The 14,532-nt window shown below is 38.2% G+C and overlaps 1 protein-coding gene across 1 annotated transcript in view; it reads left to right on the top strand.

The window, feature by feature from the left end:
* Positions 1-14,532, top strand: part of ZNF804A (zinc finger protein 804A) — a 229,848-nt gene that overhangs the window by 25,109 nt on the left and 190,207 nt on the right. Inside the window, exon 3 of the mRNA XM_074594336.1 lies at positions 7,372-7,535. The gene's annotated coding sequence lies outside the window, so the exon portion shown is untranslated. The remainder of the gene's footprint in view (positions 1-7,371; positions 7,536-14,532) is intronic.

The following is a 14,532-nucleotide window of genomic DNA, read 5'->3' on the forward strand; positions in this document are numbered from 1 at the left end:
AGGAGCAGATTTAAAAGGACTCAGAAATCCTGAATTTCCTTTCCTTTTATCATTTTAAATGAAGGAAACTAACATTGTGCTTGCAGGACGTGCCTTTGCCTCTCTTGATTCTTTGGGGGTGGCACTGAGAGGAAGGAGGCTATATAAGCAGCATACCTTTTCATAAACATGTCAAAGGAAAGATCAGCCTGAAATGATATTTTACAATCATAACAATCTGCAATAACTGCAAATAAAGTTGGATCTCTCACTGAAAATGTCAGGGAAAAATTATCCTAAAATAACACTAGCTGATAGATTACAATTGGCATTTGATAGCTTAACAAAGGAAAAGAAAACGGCATGGTTTGAGCCAGCAGCATCCTCCATCTTATCTTATTTGCTGGCTAGGACTGGAGGCAAAGAGCAATTTCTAGGTACTCTATTTGACGACTTATCTTGCTGTTCTGTGACTGGGGTGTCCTCTAGGAGAGATGGGTTCAGTAGGAGGCTGCGATGGTAGGCCGGGCTTTCCTCCCCTCTCTCAGGAAACCTCTGCTCCGCTCACCCAAAGGGACTGTGGCTGTTCAGCGTAATGCTGCCCTGTGCCTCACAGGCTCGTTATGCCAACGGGGGCTCCTAGGACAACGTCTGAGCATTGGAAATCCCGTCCTAACTCGTCACAAGAATAATGAAGAGGATAAGGTAGATTTGGGGCGCCTTTTAAGATTACTGGATCACTTCAGGTTCAATGGCCTTGAGAAATAACTAATCCGTATTTATTCATCGTATTTACAACAAGATGTTTGGATACTGCTATAATGATTACATAGTAGGGCATTTTCTCCTAAGAATGAACTAGCCTTTTGCAGTCCTTGTTTGCACGCATTAAGTAACAAAAGAGCACTGAGGTACTACATTTTGTTTCAGTGGTCATGAGTTGCTGAAATTTAGAAAAGCGTTTAAATGAAGTATCTGCTTCCAAATACTCCTACTGCTGATTCCACTTTCTTTCTAGTAGGGCTGAGATGTAATTTGCAATGTAAAATTGTGTCTGAGCCTGCAGTGAATCAACATAAATTGCCATAAAGCATGGGAATTGTGAGCTAGGTGTGTTAGCATCCTCAGTTTTCTCCTACCGTAGAGTCTTACCTCATTACAAATTCCTTCAAAGTTTTGCTGATTGATATTGAGTTATACCTGAGAAGACGGGAATTCTTTGCTAAAAGACGCTAATTTTCTAAAAGCCTCTGCTTGAGTATAAATATTTCAATAATAAAGTATTCCTTAACATTTCATAGAGAAAAGATGGTTAATGAGTATTTTCTCTGTTTTGGCTTCTTGACTCACCCCCCTTTGCTTTTCCTTGGAGTGATGCTTATTAGCTTTCTGGCCATATGGTAGCAGTATATAGATTTGGGGGTTTTCAATTTATTTTTTTTTTTCTGTAGAGGCACTTGGGAAGTACGTGTTAATAATGTTGGGCTGAGCCTCAGCGTTTGCTGGCTGCTGTCCTTATATGTGTAGTTAGACCCCTGGGACAAGGGAGCAAAGGACGAGGGAGTAAGCCACTGCCCAGGGCACATTCTCTGCAGGCGAGTCTTACAGCTAGTTTAAGTCTTTTGGCAAGAGTTGTTGAAAAGAATAAGTAAGGAACAACCACCTATTGCAGCAGTAAATTTTCGGAGGTGGCTCAGTAGATCTCTCTTGAGTCAAGGCCGTGCAGCAGTGCTGTCAGCTGAGTGCCAGTTTTGGAGGATCTGTGTGGTCTGAACAGAAACATAACACTGAAACTTGGATCTAATGAGTTCAGTGGAACTAGGAAGCTGTGATTTTAAGTAGGGGACATGCTTATGTCCTTGTTTGAACACCAAAGAGAAGAGCAAAGCTGAAGCTATTGGGGACAATTCAGTGGAAAAAGCACAGGAGACGGGAAAGTGCAATGCGGTCACACGAGAGATGGTTGACCTATTTCAGGGTAAAGATGGAATAATCTGGAAATAAGGTAGAAGGGATGTCGTGTCTGAGTGATGTGTTGCTTCTGTTTGGAAAGCTGTGCAGGTAGCAAGGGTAGCCCTGTGACGCTGCTGACCACAGAGGAGCAAATTCAGGTTATAGCAAATGATGAGAATAACAGGTGGTGCAATCACTCCTGTGTGTTGTTAAGGGCTGAAATCTGGGAGAAGCAGGACAGCTGGTAGAGCCGGAAAGTCACAGAAAACAGGGTAGGTTTTGTTGGTTTGGGTTTTTTTTTGTTTCGTTTCGTTTCGTTTCGTTTTGTTTTTATTTCCTTGCAGTGAATTTATGAACTGCTCTGAGGGATTTGATCCAGTAAGGCACTGCACCAATAACAAAACTTGTGCTGACGAATTAGATGTGGTTTATATCTGGCAAAAATACTCAGATCCTTTGCAGCTTTTGCTATGAAGCATTGTTAAGACACCCCTGACAAAGTACCAAAATACCCTTAAGGTACATAGATGTGCCACCTGTTTTGGAAGAAGCCAAGGCGGTGGCAGACTTTTGAAGTTCTTGACAGTCTTAAGTCTCCAAAGTTTTATAAAAGAAATCTTACAACTTCCAGTGAGCCTCTCGGTATCTTCTGCTTTAGATTGTGCTGTAAATATCTCAAGCTGTCCTCCTCCGGAATACTTTGCCTCCCATAGCTCTGCTTCCCATCAGAGCTAAAATACAGAAGTACCCGTACGTGTTAATGCATGAAAATTCAACGTACACATTCACCAAACAACACAACCTTTTTAAAGAAGTCTTTTAAATTAAAGATTATAAAATAAATTTTTAAAATGAAGAAAAATTCTTTGTTATTTTCCTTTTCCACAGCTGAACCTTTAGTACAAAATTATTTCTTTTGATATATGAGCTAAACCCTGACAAGTTTACTTGGTTATCTAGATAATTGAAGTATTTGCCTATGTAATGATGTGTGGTTTTGTCCTTTGAAACATAACTTCTGTTTATAAATTACTATTTATAACCCTTTAAAAGAAAATGAAATGCAGAATTACTTCTGGACTGCATTTTTTTACATTGAGGCAAGAAAAATGATTTCTAATTTTACACTTGAAAATTTGCTAATCCTTTGGATATTTTTGATCCAGTTAATTATTTACTGATAATGTGTATTGCATAAAAATATTATAAGCAAAAATGGTAAAGGAAAATGTCATGGGACAGAATGCAAGATCGTAGTTGATGTAGAAGTTAAATAACTGGAGGTTATCAAGTTCTATTTTTAGAAAAAGTGACTTTATTTTTTCATTTCTGGAAGGTTAAATCATTCAATGATCTTTCTACTTTTAACACAGAAGCTCTTAGTTGTATTATGGAGTACACAGAGCTTTTATAGAGGTCAGCTGATAAGAATAAAAGCAGCACATAAATTTTCTTAAGAAAGTTTATTCATTTGGGTAAAATGACTTTTTTTCCCCTCAATTTTTTTTAAGCCACAATATCTATGGTTTAGGATATAAAACCAATTTTTGGGGTATTTTTTACACACGTATAAATTCAAATTAATTTTGTTATAGTGTTTTGCATTTTATCTTGGTATATTTTTTTTATCAGATAACTCCTCAAAAGTCTGACTACAATATTTATATTTCTGCCTTTTACAAGCTAACGGGTATTTAAAAAAGTTTCATATACTATTATTTCCTGTAGAGCCAAATACAAGTCTGATAATCATTTATCTGCACTACAGTGATTTGTACAAGAACAGCAGTTGCCCTTTTATCTCTGCATTTTCTCATAGGAACTTAAAAAAGAAGTCAATACAAATATGAAAGGCAGATTAAAATGCTGTAGAAATCTCTTGTGCTTGCTTAGTGAGATTTGAAGATCCAATATGTCTAGGTAGATAATTTCTTCCCCCTTGTTGAGATAATACAACATAAACTGGCACAGAGTTTGATTTTTGTGTTTGTATATACTCGTCACTTGCGGCAGTGTTTTTTAGTTTGGGCTTTGTTTGGGTTGTTTTTTGTGTTATTGCTTTAGTTAAAAATCTAATGTAAAGGAAATTGAACTATTGATAATGAACATTAGGGTTTTTTCTTGGCAAAATCATTCCATGCAGTTTGTTCAGATTATCGCTTCCGCCATGAAGAGCAATTTAGTTTTATTATGGCAAATATCTAAGACTATATTTGACTTCACATGTGTTAACAATGCTATGAATACATAACTTCAGTACAAAATATTCTGTTCCAGAGGTATTGCTATTTTACCTCTTTAGTCATGTGAGCCATACCTCTTACTTCTTAAGGAAACTTCCATTTCGAGCCAAATTCCCCATTAAGCAGATAAGGAATTCTCTCGAGTGTTCCTCCTCCACTGGCACCCCTGAAAGCCTCCAAGAAATGCTGTAAATTATACAACTAATCTGCTTTGTCTTATTCTTTCTCCTCTCTAACGGATGGGACTTGCTCAATGCGTCATTGCATAGCATGAGTGCCTGAGAGAAACTGGAGTGACTTCCAGACCATGCATGCATCCCGTTTGAAATGGGGTCTAGAGGATTTAGACGCATGCAGGGATTTGGTGGTCTCAGTTTCTGATGGTGTAGTTCTCTGCTGATATTTCCTTTCCCTAAATCAGGTCCTGTGCTCTAGACACCACTGCTGTTGGGGCATTGTCACTTGCTTCCATGGCACTTACCATATTAGTTGCAATGTTTCCCTTGGTAATAGCTGCCCTTAGAAACCGGAGCTGTGGAAAGAGAAACCAACTACTGGGCACATAGAAGCTGTCCTCTAGTGAATACTGAATAGTAGATCAAACCTTGGGTTGCATAGGCACATGGGCTGCTGAGTTACCTATTAAACTTTTTTGGATGTGTGACCTTATTACTAGAGGTGAGGAAGTACCTCAGCAATAATTACGTGGGACCAAGGGGGATGGGTTTCTTAGAGGAGGTCAGTATCCAAAAGGCTGCACACTTTTATTCATAAGCATAAAATAAGCAGTAAATGGGACAAAAATCTTTATCGGTGATGTGGATGAGGGGATTGAGTGCACCCTTGGTCAGTTTGCAGATGACACCAAGTTGGGTGGGAGTGTTGATCTCCTTGAGGGTAGAAAGGTTCTGCAGAGAGATCTGGACAGGCTGGATTGATGGGCTGAGGCCAATGGTGTGAGGTTCAACAAGGCCAAGTGCCGGGTCCTGCACTTGGGTCACAAAAAAACGCATGCAGTGTTACAAGCGTGGGGAGGAGTGGCTGGAGAGCTGCCTGGCAGAGAAGGACCTGGAGATGTTGGTCGATTGCTTGCTGAATATGAGCCAGCAGTGTGCCCAGGTGGCCAAGAAGGCCAACAGCATCCTGGCCTGTACCAGGAACAGTGTGGTGAGTAGGACTAGGGAAGTGATCGTCCCCCTGTACTTGGCACTGATGAGGCCCCACTTCGAGTACTGTGTCCAGGTTTGGGCCTCTCGCTACAAGACAGACATTGAGGTGCTGGAGTGGGTCCAGAAAAGGGCAGCAAAGCTGGCAAGGGGTCTGGAGAACAAGTCCCATGAGGAGTGGCTGAGGGAGCTGGGGTTGTTTAGCCTGGAGGAAAGGAGGCTGAGGGGGGGACCTCATCGCTCTCTACAACTACCTGAAAGGAGGTTATAGAGAGGTGGTGGTCGGTCTCAGAAGAGTAACAGGCGATAGGACAAGAGGAAACAGCCTCAAGTTGCATCAGGGGAGGTTTAGACTGGATATTGGGAAAAATTTTTACACTGAAAGGGTTATTAAGCATTGGAAGAGGCTGCCCAGGGAAGTGGTTGAGTCACCATCCCCGGAGGTATTTAAAAGCCGGGCAGACACAGTGCTTAGAGATATGGTTTAGTGACGGGTTTTGTCAGAGTTACGTTGATGGTTGGACTAGATGACCTGAAAGGTCCCTTCCAACCTGGGCAATTCTATGAAAGAAAATGATATATCAGTGTGAGGAGAGGTGCCCTTGAAAATACTGTAGTTGTTACATTTCTTGAAGTCTATTTATCTTCTACCTAAGCCTGCTTTTCTTGGCTTTTCCTTGAGTTTAGCCATCTGTTTTTCTTTTTGGCACTAATTTTGGCTGGATGTTCAGATGTCTAATAATTTCGCCATTTCAAATAGTCATCCATATACCACTTACGTTTCTTCTCGTGCTGTGAAAAAAGCTTTCAGAATGGCTTCCTACAGGTGTTGAATAATTTAGATGAAAAATGAAAGTTGCTGAATGCCACAATCAGTTTTAAGTATATAGAAGAACTGCTGATAAGAATGACCTTTTCAGAGGAGGACTTTTCAGTGAGTTTCTCTTAATCCATGAAGCTTGTTAGAGACTTCATTACACCTTTAAAATTAATAATAAAGATTATCTTACTGATACAGTAATAATAAACCTTGATAACGATTGTCAATGTTATCAACAAGATTAATAAAAATAATCAGCACTTGATGATCAAAATAAAGAAATGTTTAAAAATAGTTACTTTGGACACCAACACAACTAAGTTTCTAAAGTTGTCCTGAAGTCCATCTGCTCAGGATTTGGCAGCTCAGGTAAATAAAACTGTATTATATGCTGTAAGAAACTCTAATATAGGTGCCGACATTTCTCCTTAAACTGTATGTTTCAGGAATTTTATGATGCTCAATGGCGAAAATTCATTGTGAATTAAAGGTATGGTTTCTCTGTTCCGATTGTTAAAATATGGCTTTCAAGGGAGATAAATGGTCATTTTAAATACAGGTTATAAAGTGTGACATGGCCATTTTTTTACTATGTTTTAAAATTTTTAACTGCATATGACTTGAAACCAGCTTTCTTTAAAAAAAAATACTCAAGGGCATGAATATAAGTCCAAAACCTGGCATAATTGCTTCTGTTATTTTGGTTTGGAAAGGAGGGATGTCTCTCACATATTTAACTATGTATAGTACTTATCTGTCATAAATGTTCCTGATACACCTCAGTTCTTTGATTTGTGGTTTGGTTTTTTTTAAATCCCACTTATCCATATTTAGAGAGCAGCCTTACCGTTCCTTCAGAGCTGTGCAAGACAACAGTCCTCCTCTTAAAACCGTCTACTTTTAGATCACTTCTGTATAAAGCTTGCTGCTGTGTGCTCCACTTAGAGAATAAAACAGAAATTAATCTGAAGGAGAAGCTATTCATCGTGAATGTGTCAGCTTCCATAGTACCTTATGGTTTTTAAAGAGGTATTTTGAGCTACATTATAAAACAAATAATATCCTTCTTCTGAAAGAGAGCAAAGAAAAAAATGTTCTTTAAATATTGCTGTGTTGTCGTGAAATATGTGCTTACTCTCAGACAAATCCACTTATTTTTAATAACACCCATGGTTTTGTAATATGCTGCCTTTATGAAATTTCTCTGCAGTCGATGAAGCTCCACTGGGGTGAAAAGGTCTGTGCTGATGGATGCGGTTGTGAGGCCAGAGCCACTTTCACCAAATTTATCTGCCAGATACCCACTGAATCCGTACAGTGTGATGAAAGCGGCACCTGGAAAATCCATTGCTCCCTTTTCTTCACTGTTGAAATGTGAGTAGAGCATCCATCTTACAGAGATGTGTTTCCAGCTCAACCTTTAAACTATTGAATGGGTCACTTTCTTGCCTGGGTGACAGCTTTTCTGGTGGATAGAATAGGGAAAAAATGTCAGTGATGTTGTCCCTCATAGATGCTTCGAGGTGTAGGGATGAAAACCAGAAGTGGAAGGGATAGGTGTTGAGACATCCTTCTGTAAGTACGGATACTGTAACAACATCCCGCATGGGGAAATAGAAAATGTTGGCATTCACTGGAATACATGTAAAATTAATACCATTGACTAGAGAACTGGACATACTCTTTTTATCTGGGGTGGCAACCTATGTGGAGACCGATGCAACAGGGAGTGTTTACGCCACCACAGCCATATGGTGGCTTTAGGGAATGAATAGCTTTGCCTCTCCCAAAGCTGAAATACTCTCCTATGATTGTACAGTGAAAGCATGTAGCAACTGGGGGGAGAAATAAGCTTGCTTTTAAAGGCAGGTTAAGAGAAAGGTGTTGTGAAATCAGTAAAATAACCCTTGAGTCAGGGAAAGGGAAAAGGAAAGCAGAAGTGTTTGTTGCCTTGGCGGCGGGAAGGAAGTTACTCTGACCGTAGGTGTCATTCTTAGAGTATAAAGCTTTCCTTTCTGCTTTTTTTTTTTTTTTTGAAGGTTTTATTTTAATGCCTTTTGAGTTAGGACTGAATATGAGAAAATTGTAACACCTGTATTCAAGTGATTTTGGTGGAAGTCGGATCTGAAGGGCAGGGAGGAGAGGCTTCAACTGAGGACACTATCAAAGCAACTGTCTGTGTATTAAATATTTATTAGGCCATTTCAATAACGTCTTATCTTCATATATCAATATAAGGGATGGCTTCGTTCTCCCAGGTCACCTTAATTTATAGATGACCTGTGACAAACAGTTAAGACATGGAGAGAGATGTCTCGCTCATAGAGCTCTCGTCCTGGCAGATGCTCCAGAGTGTTCAGGGATAGAAGTGCCAGTAACGCTGGGAGGGGTCTTCATTTACACACCACAATGCAAGCACAAATCTCAAGTGCCAGAGGTGTTCTGGGTTATTAATTGGATAACTAATCTGTATTTTTCCTTCCCATTTGCAACCAGAACTTTTTACAATGAAGAATTGTGGTGTTATCCCGTGGCTCAGGCCTGAGCAGGCTGTTTGTTATTGCTGAAGTAGATTAGTACCTTCAGCCAAAATGAAACCTAAATCTCTCTGCTGATGCTGCACACGATAGTAATATTTCCATGTGCAATGCGGGAGTTACACTGCAGACCTCTGTAGGTGGTTAAGGCCAGGGAGAAAGATGAGTTGTTTTAAAGTCAGAAGAATAGATTTATTATAATTTAAAAAAAAAAAAAAAATCGGTGTCTTTAGTATTGGCAATTGTGTGATTAACATGGATGAAGTCATACAACTCATTTGCATGCTATAGTGGTACCTCTCTACCTTGACCTTCCTTGTAAGCCTGGAGCTGTGGTGCTGGAGACCCCCATGTGGCTCCATGATGTGAAGTTCTTTTTCTTTCTTATCTTAAATGGTCATAAGGCCAAACTCAACCTGGTATTAAAGAGGCGATGTCAAATAAATTCAGGCAAATATTGAAAGACAGTGGGTTTATCCATGTGCCTGCTATTTTTTTTATTGATTCCTTTGCTATAAGAGATGAAGCAAGCAACTACCATTTGTATTTTAGCTCTAAGACTTCAGCTGTAAAAGGTCTGATAGAAGTATTACAATGCAATTGAGGAAAGACTCAGTTCTCTTGAAGCTCTGATTAGAGACAGTGGCATCTCTAATATGTCTGTCTTTCAACTGCTGCTTAATACCATATAAATCAAGTAGCATTGTGACAGTAATATCATGGGAGGGACTATGGGGCCAAATTGTTAGCATACATCATTAGAAAGAGACTAATCTGGTTAAATTTTAATATATAATAATAAATTGCATTCACAATTTATTAAGATTCTGTTTCTGGTCTGATACCGTTCATCTGTAGCATCCTTCATAACTGATCTTTATGCACAGCTTTATTTAATCAACAAGATTTCCAACTGGAACAAAAGAAGCATTAGTGGAAACATATCTGTGATTGTAACTGTATATTTCTGAATGTTATTTTCATATATTTATCTACGTATTTTTTCTGCTTAGATCTCATACCCTTGACCTCATGAACACACAGTTTTCACACTACATCTGATCTTTGAGCCATCAATGCCAGTAACACAGCATCACCTCGAACTAGGAAAGTGCAAATCAAGTAGAAAAGCATCAGCTGGTCCTGATCTGTCTGTGCTGCAGTATACATTGTCCCACATTAACGGTTTTATAAAGGTGATGCTTTTTAGAAACAGCTTTTCTTCCATATTCCACCAAAGCTCCAAAAGTGTGGCAATGATAATCTTGCTAAAAAGAACTTCCCAAGTGATTCTCGGCTTCAGTTTCTTAACCTGGAAATCGCAGCGAGTTATTTCTAACCTGAGATCCCTGTGACTGAGATTCCTGCCATCTACAAAAATTTTAAGCTTAACTGAAGCTTTGTGAAATACAAGTTTTAAGATCAGCAAAATCCAGAAATTGTCAACACAGTGAATGGGTAAAGCCCAAATGCAGCCAATGTGCCCACATCAATATCCTGCTTCTTGCATTGACAAATGCAGATTCTTTCATAACTCATAGGGCCATAACTGGATTCTTTGGCAATTCCCCTGCCTACACTGATCGATGCAATGGAAAATTTTTCCATGTCAGAAACATTGACACAACTGGTAAAAATGAACCAAGTACGCCTTCTTTTCCTAGTTGCAAGACTTTTTCCTAGTTAGAAAGACTTTGCACTGACTTGGGAGGAAGCTGAGTTAAGGTCTTACTTGTTACGGGAATTTCCAAGCAACTCTAAGGATTTGAATAATGTACTTTTGACTTTTAGTTATATACTCTAAAGAAGAAACATTGGTAGAAATAGCCGGATTCAAAGAGTACCGGTCATAGCTAAATCTAATTATAAATATTGAAATTCTGTTTCAATACCAGTAAATTAATTTAGCCAGTGAAGCTAAAATCTATTAATACATGTTTTTTGAAGCACAGTCTTTTTGAAGGTTTGTATTGGTTAATATCCTTTTTTAACATGATCTTAGTGTTTTTTCCAGATGCCCGTTTCATCAGGTCCATCACACCCTGTTTATTTTAACTTCTCGTATCTCAGGTTGAATCTACCGCATCAGCTGCAGCGATCAAAAAACTTAGTGCCTGAAGCCAGTTACGAATGTCACTGTGGCAAAACTGTCACCACTGTTTATTTAGGCTTGGGGGAAGGAAAATTTACTTGAGATGTGCAACCCAGACAGACTAATTTGTTATTTTAGTGAAGTCTGGGTAATTATTTTTTTAGGTTTAATCTAGTTAATTTTTCATAATAAAAATATATGGTAGGTAACATTTCATATTTGAGTAGAAAAATCACATGAGCGTATGTATTTTCATTCCACTAAAAAAAAAATAAATATCTGTGATGTACAGCAGTTGAATATCAATGTGCAGATCTGTCGCATTTTTCATGAGCTTTAGGTGACAGATTTTGTTCAAGACAAAACAAAAGCCCATGGCTATTTTTGTTAACATCCACATTGAAATTTCAAATCTACAGTATCCTTCAAGTCTTTTACAGAAGCTTATATAAAATACATAATATTAAATGTATAACAGCTACTAAAACTACCTTCTCGACGTGACTGAAAAAAATCTCTACTTATTTTATCTATGACTGGATCATCCATATCCGAGTCAAAAATAGTTTTGCCTGTAAAATTTCATGTGAATATCGATTTCTTCTGTTACGTAAGTTCATTTCATTTGGGGTGGTGGAGGGCAGCAGCTTTGTAAGTGCCAGCAACCACATCTATTTTACATTGCTCAAATTGGAAAATAAGTAAAGCAACCTGTGAGAAACTGAACAATTTGGGGAAGCATCAATATTGTCTTCAAATACAATTCTGGTTGATGTCTTCACCTTTTGTTTTCCTTCTGCTTTTTTTCATAGAAATTACCTTCTAGAATGAAAGTTGACTGGCATAAAGATACATGCTCTACTTTAGTACCAGAAACACCTGGGTTTGTCCAGTGCTTAACACCCTGTTTCTCAAAAAGAAATAAATAATCAAAACCAGAAAAAAACCCAAACCACCCAAACCTAAAATCATTATATCCCAAGTTTGTTTGAAGTATATATAACAACCTGACTTGATAACTTGATATCTGACTTTCTTCCTAAAACTGGCAATCAATATCTTGAGTACAGCTATAAACGTCTGCCAGTGCAGCACTTCTAACACACCAACATTTACTTTTGCCCATTTACCTTTTATGTTTCAGTTTAATTGGCTTACAAGATAACGTAAGATTATTAGTGATATTTGCACGCAGTGACAGTCGTCATATAAACACACAGTCCTTGGCAGGTGTTTATCAGAGTTAAGTTGTACTGGAAAGGATGGAAACCTACATCCTTTTCTTTGAGAAATTAAAACTGACATACTAAAGCAATCAGTTGAAGAGCCATATGTATATGATCCAGATCACTCTCCTATCCCTCTTCCCACCTAAATATAAGTGCTTACATTGTTAGTCTTTACACATGGAACTCTCCATGATTTTGATCATTTGTTAAAAAAAACTTGCTGCTGGATCTGCAATTTTATGCATAGATTGTTGAATTTATCACGCATTGCATTTTTTTTTATCCTTCAGTTGTAATGATATCCTTTTCTTTGTCCTGTATTTCCATTATTTCACCTGTTTAGGTTTCTTTCCCCTGAGATATCATCATCTTGATCCTATTGAAATCTGAAGCAAATTACTTGTCTTATTTTCACAACATGATTTATCCTATGCCTAATAGGCAGAAAAATTTTTCTTCTTTCTTTGATGTCTGTCTTATGGAAATATTCAGCTGAAGAGCCTTCCCCCCCTCCTTTTTTTTTTTTTTTTTAATTTCTTTACAACATCCAGCTCAGTGTGACTTTGCATTTGTCTGTTATCCCCACAAGGAATGACTTATATGACTAGCATTTCAGTTCTGGTGACTAATGTTTTCTGTTTCTAGCTCTTTCTTATTTATCCCTTATTTCTTTCTTATTCATTCGCTTTATTCATTCACTTCTGTCTGAAATGTCTTCCCATACTATAAACTAAGCTGTTTTCAGAAGCTGAGGGATAGGAACTCCAGATAGGAACTTCAAGTTTACCTCTTCCACAATTTGAGTTTCCAAGTCTGGTTGCCTTTGTAAACTAAGATAACTAGTTAATGAACAACTTTCCTTTTAATATAACATCCTAAGCCTTAGTTATATTTAAACTGTGTACGGTAGGACTGCCCAACAGGTAAACTATGTCCTTTTGCACTGATAGAGGATGCTGCCTCTCATCCCCTACTCCTACTCCAACTCCCTCCTCTTCCTGCCCAAGTCTGGAAGCTGTATGTCTGCTTTCAATTGCAATGCGCCAAATTGAATCACTTGCAGTAGATCTAATTAGTTTACATGAGACACTGCATCCTGTGGTTATATATTTGCTGGTGCCAGACTGATAAGACCACATGTGGATTTTACTGGCTTGGAGTTCAGGGCACTCTCTGCACCACTTCTTAATAAACAGAAATACTTAAAGATGAAGTGCAGCTATTTAGATTCCTGACAGTATTTCATTTTTCTTGTATGTCTTCTAACAAAGACATGCATTACTTCTGTTCGCGGAAACACGCCATGAATTTATCTAAGGGACCAGTGCAGCCTGTAACTGTAGCAGCAAAACAGCATGGCAATGAGAGATGTGAATGCTTGAATAAGAATAGGAGGTCTGTGGGAAAGGATCAGAAAAAACATTGATTTTAATTAGTCCTACTAATTTCTTAAACAAGCACACAAACTTTTTAATGGGAAGTGTTGTATAGCTTTTCAGACTATTGATATAATCTGGGTCAGTCCAGGCTGCTCTGATGATTCCAAGTCTATAATTTACCTGCAGGCTGCAGGACACGTGAACTAATGGTTTAAAAGTAAACAAGGTGTTGAGTACTGCAGAAAAAAAACAACTTGAAGATGCAAAATCAAAACAACTGAAGAATTTTTCCAAAGTCAATTATAAATTATGAGGTATGTTTTCAAGAAATGCTATTACTGTATTTGGCGATGCTGTGGTTATTGAAAACCATAGTAATAAAATCAGGCAGCCAGTGATGCGCTGAAACCAAACAGTCAAGATAGGTCACATTAAAAACCAGAATAAACAGTCCACATAGTTTTTAAGTATGGTGTATTCAAAAGGCTTTTCTCTGTGGATGATGGTGGTGATAAACAGATCTGGGTCATTACTGGACACCTGAAGAAATAATGGTCCAGCTTTAAATTTACAGTTGAGCTCAGCTATTACAGAGAAACCAGTAACAACTCTTAACCCCTGCTGAAGACAAAAGTGCAACATGAAACCCTGATAGGGATAGAAGTAGGAATGTACTGAAATTGTCTGGCAGATTTAGCTTTGTCCTGCCCTAGATGCGCTGGTTTTGTAGTTTCGATTGTTCATATATTATTGTTAAATGTAGTATTTGAAATTCATCAGCCTTCTTGCATTCAAAATTAATATATACTTTTTGAGGGTTGATTATAGTGTGACCCAAAAACATTAATGTGGGTAAGTAAACATGGCTCAGGAGAAATTTATTTTTAAGCTTGAATGAATACTCTCCTCCCTTTCCCTCCGCTCTCCTTTTAAATTATTTTGGTCAATTCCTCAGCAATATTCATGCATTAATCAGAGTACCTAAAGAATTCGTTATTGTACAAGGCCATGCAGACTGTGTGGAAAAATATAACACTCCATCAGTTTTGCTGTTACATTACACAGATGTACCCCAGCTGCTACTGAAAGATTTTTTGCTAGTGTTCTCAATTTCCTAATGTCTCTTAAGTTGTT

Source organism: Larus michahellis, chromosome 7 (genome assembly GCF_964199755.1).
Source record: "Larus michahellis chromosome 7, bLarMic1.1, whole genome shotgun sequence".
NCBI classification, from domain to species: Eukaryota; Metazoa; Chordata; class Aves; order Charadriiformes; family Laridae; genus Larus; species Larus michahellis.